The sequence below is a fragment of the Cibotium barometz genome, chromosome 11 (assembly GCF_041138505.1).
Source record: "Cibotium barometz isolate CiBa-2024 chromosome 11, ASM4113850v1, whole genome shotgun sequence".
Lineage (NCBI taxonomy): Eukaryota > Viridiplantae > Streptophyta > Polypodiopsida > Cyatheales > Cibotiaceae > Cibotium > Cibotium barometz.
Genome location: NC_141056.1, coordinates 53,084,300 through 53,089,184, shown reverse-complemented (window position 1 = coordinate 53,089,184; position 4,885 = coordinate 53,084,300). Strand labels below are relative to the sequence as shown.

The 4,885-nt window shown below is 41.3% G+C and overlaps 1 long non-coding RNA gene across 1 annotated transcript; it reads left to right on the top strand.

The window, feature by feature from the left end:
- The first annotated feature begins 314 nt into the window (after window positions 1-314).
- LOC147634324 (uncharacterized) lies at window positions 315-3,792 on the top strand. The gene is made up of 4 exons (XR_015267000.1): window positions 315-428; window positions 3,111-3,198; window positions 3,347-3,404; window positions 3,542-3,792. It is a non-coding gene; the product is annotated as an uncharacterized LOC147634324 (long non-coding RNA).
- Window positions 3,793-4,885: the final 1,093 nt, after the last annotated feature.

Below are 4,885 nucleotides of genomic sequence, written 5' to 3'. Positions count from 1 at the left end.
CTGCCAAGTTTGTTAACCATTGTTGCTGAAGCGCACTGAAGAAGCTCAATCATGAAGTGACCTGCTCAATCAAGGTTTCAGATATAATCTTTGCATATATAAACCTATATAAATTCAAGGTTCAGAATTAAGTTTTTTGAAACCTTAGGTCCAAAGAGGATACATCAATGAATTTAAGGACAAGTGGCCAGTGATGCTGCTTGCGGACTGCAGGATGAGCAATCAGCAATTCTGCACTTAGCAGACTGCTCAGGGTTCACTTCCAAGTGCTCATTGGATTAGCAACCCACTTGAAGCTTCCTGAAGAATCCACCTTTTTCAAAACCTGAATGTTCTAATGAAAATATGATATACAAGTTGTTAAATCATTATTCTTACTGTAGGTACATCAGGATAGTGGCACTGGTGAATTGATGTCTTGACTAAAGGTAGATATTGTTTTAAAAACATATGCTTATCATTTTTTTTCCCTTCTCTTAAAGAAATGGCTGATTAGAAGTTCAAATTCTCTAAACTGCTTATTTTTCTCCAATTCTTAGGGTTAACCCTTGTACATATATGGAGGTACATATTTTTTTAGTTTTGATATATTTTTTCTTTTCCTTCAAAAAAAAATCTTTCAAGGATGACCACCTACATATGATTGTGAGCTAGGAAATTTGTAGGCTCGTACAAGAAATTGTTGAATAACTGTGCTTCTAAGATGATTGATCTTATGGCACTTTGGCGGGCATGGGAGGTGTTTTTAGGTAAGTTGCTGTCATCTTGAGCAGTCGTACATATTTTAGGGTGTCTGCAGCAACCTCAACACCCCCCCCCCCCCCGGGCACGCCCCCATCCTCTTTTCACCAAACGTCTGCTCTGCACCCCCATCTCAACTCATGTTTACGTCAAATGAAGTCAAATAAACCACTTTGATTAATCTCATATTTAAGACAAAGCCACATCATAGGAGGAGTTCGTGTGTTCTAAGATTGTCTAATCACAATAGCTTTAATTCTTTCTATTTCTCTTAATTTTTTATCTCACTTCACACCCTCCTCCTTTCCCTTCCTCCCCTCTTCCTAGGCCAAGGATGGTGTGAAGTGTCACGATGAGGGACTTGTGCTATTCGTGGGGATGGGGTGTGTTTGTTTGTGTATGTAGAAGCTGGTGCTGGAGAATCTTGTCAATTGATAAATACTGAGCAGCTGCTATGGTGGTGGAGGCTTTAGTCTCAAGTTCCGGTTGGGCTCTCAAGAGCAAGGTTTTGTTTGATAGTGCAATTGGAGAGGAATAAGTGCAGATGGATGCGTTTTCTTTGGATCCAGGATTGGTCGGAAGGTTTCTAATCGAATGGTTTTGTGACGAGGCTTGCTGCTTAAGTCTCCCTCAGAAACTTTTTTTGGTTCTTGTTTTTGGTTTTTAAGTCATGTATTGTATTATAGGTGTCATAATGGGTTCAAACTCGGGTCCCCTTCTGGGCAGTGTGGTATGATAGCCACCCAGGCAAAGGTCCACCTTCTAGCCTCAGATTTTTGGTGGTGCTTGCTTTTACCAAGGACGTATACTGACTCTGGACGTGCCTGCTGCATAGTTGTGCCCCAACACGAAAGCCCATGTTCAGGCGTTTGGGTTATTGTTTGAACTCCTTTTTTTTTTGGTTTCTCCATTGGGTTGGCAGATAGATTTCATCGACTTTCAGAAAGTGATGGCAATGTGAGATGACTTTTTCAAATTTACTCCTATTTATTGATGCCAACAAAACTTATTGCATCAAGTACCAGCTTATTCGATACTTAGACATATTTGACAGTTTAATGGAAGAGAGGTTATCCCTTTTCTCCTTTGCAGTTCGTACAATTCTGTGACCTTGCTATTTTCTCAGAGTTGTAGTAATATAAACAATGATACGCTGCTGACATTGCCTCAAAATCTCCACAATTATGTGCCATGTTCGAGTGAACACAACACTTCATGGAGTGCTCTGGCAGCACAAGTATGGGGCAAGATAACACAGCCGTATATCCACGAGTCAGTGCCACATCGACAGATCTTATTCACATGCTTTACTGCTGATGGGAGCATTCTCAAGGTAAACTCGAGTTGTACAAGGGCACCTTTTATGCAATCAGTGACACGACCCTTACTTAACCACAGTCCAGCTGAACTTAGATGGTGGTGATGGCTCCCAGTGTTGCTTTCTGCTGTCATCTCCCTCCCACCATGGAAGGAGCGCCTCCATGTGTCTTTAGGCAAGGTTAAGTGCACTAGGGCCATGTACACCTACACCCATAGTACCCAAAGGGGTACTCAGGCACCATGTGGCCAGCAATTCATTGAGTCTCTTGCAATGCACCGCAGGGCTTGGTGGCCAGCCCACCACAAGACCACAATGACCTGTCAACCATAGAAAGGGTGACCTTGTGGGTGGGGAAGTAGCTCCAGAGGTTTCTCAGTATCTTGTGTCATCGAGTTTTGGGGGAGAGAGAGAGAGAGGTTTAGTGGCCTTATCAACCCACGCTGTACTCCAAACTGGGGTGATTAGGTCCATCGAAGGATTTTTGCCAGCACCATGCCCCTGGGTCCCACTCCAGTCTGGCCATATTGTCAGATTCAGAGCTGCTAGGAGTCCGTTGCTATCATGACCATCAGGACATCTTAGGAGGGCATTGGTCATCTAACACATACAAGCAGGCCATATTCTCAGATTCAGAGCTGCTAGGAGTCCGTTGCTATCATGACCATCAGGACATCTTAGGAGGGCATTGGTCATCTAACACATACAAGCACAAACATCTTAGGAGGGCATTGGTCATCTAACACATACAAGCACAAAGGAAAAAAAATTCAGAAGTCCTTTTTTTGGAAAGAAGTTTAGTTTATGAAGGGTTGATCAAGCTCATACCCAAACAGGCTGCTTGTGATCTTGTCTCACTGGAGGTCAATTACTATGCTCATAATTTTGTACAAGATCCTGGCAAAAGTGGTGGCCATCAGAATAACTCAGAATCCATTTCAAACAATCTATTTCAAACAAAATAAATAACTTATTCAAAATTAGCTCTCTAAGTTTCATGCCATCTTCTGAAGTTCATGCTGATAGGATCTCGTTGGTTTTTCTACTGCAGGGGATAGTAATGATGTAGATGACAGGTCTCTTTATGCAGAAGGTCAGATGTGGGTAAAACGCCATCACATCATGGGTCGAGCGGTCGGGTATATCTCTCACATTTAGATTATTCTCGTTCTCAAAATCAAGTGCAAGGAGCTGGTGTTGAGTTTTAGGATCAATGCTCTCAGTTGTAAACACCACTATATTTCTTTCTTTGTGGTCTGCCTTGATACTCAGATGCCTCTTTTGCAGTATTTTGCCCTATGCTGGATGGATGACTATACTCTTCACAGATAAGCCATGGATAAAGGTTTGTGTATGCCACCTAAACATATCACTTAGGCAGTTTAATTGCATTAAGCAATATTATGACTACATTATTTGGGCTAAAAGATTGATAAGTCTGTGTTGTTATGGTAGCTCATTAAGGTGCTTGTATCTTGACAGTACCTGGTTACCGGTGCGCTTGGATTGTTTGCCATCATATCCAATAACTAGCGCAGATCTTTGCTTCAATCATGTGAAGTAAACCGTGCCCATTGCAGAGAAATTGAACTAATTTTGGAGCAGTTACAAATCATGCAGTGTTAATCCTGTTACGAGAATGGCACATAGATGTCACATATATGCATATCATCATTTTGCCAATCACATGCATCTAAGAATCTTACATACCATTCTTGAACTGAATTGGCACACATGACGCACTCATGCCATGTGAAATCACCACATGTTTTGATGTTGCACAATGAGCACATGGTTATATCAACTGAAAGTAACGAAGGACTTCACCTAACGGCCCACTATCATGCAAATTCATATCTTGCACTCCACTTCTCAAGGAAAGAAATGCAGAGCCACATATATATTTCAATCCAAAAACTCCCAATGGAAAAAATAAATATATACTAACTTCTGTAAATGTTGATTTTCTATCACGCTCTGTTCCGTCACCTGCATTCTCCAGCACAAAGTAATCAAGTGTAATGCACGTGCACTAACTATGCATAATATAACCGCCTAAACATAAGACCTTACGATAATAATGATAATACGCCTTACTTGCAAGCATCTGCCGCACACCGCACACGCTCTTGCTTAATAATACGCCTTGCCTGCGAGCATCTGCTGCATACCACGGCACAAACAGAGGAGGGAAAAAGAAATCCTAGATTTCTAAAAAATAAGAGGAAAAATCCCCTTCCATTCACCCTTTGTATTCCAGCTTCCATTCTTGCGTTTCGCTTCTTAGTGTCTTTTACACATCGCAACAACGTGCGGGTTGAGTATTAGTATTATTTATTCGGATGACTTGTGTTATCTTAGATTCTAAGGTTAAAATAGACCTCAATCAACATAAGTAAATATCAAACGTTAGGTTGGCCAACATCTTCGTGCAACCACACAAAGAAGTGGGCCTTGGCATACAAACGGCCAAGGCTTTGCATCCAAGGTGCCAGTAGCAAGCAAATGGGGCTTGTGAGACCATGGAGAACATAGACATATGGAAGTTGCAAAATTATAGGTGGTGTTTGATAAAAAGTTTTACTAAGGTTGACTTAATTTTCCACACTATAGCAAAGAACTTTACACATCGAAAAAAGGAGACGCATGCACACACGCATGTTCATGTTTACGAAAGACCAAAGGATCTATGAAGCCAAAAGTGTTGCACTATAACCATGGAGGGATTTTATCATGGAATAAAAATAAAACAATAAACAAAGAGAACAACCATGGGCATGGTGCAACAAGTAGTCCCACCTTCTCACAAGGATCCCATTATAGAAA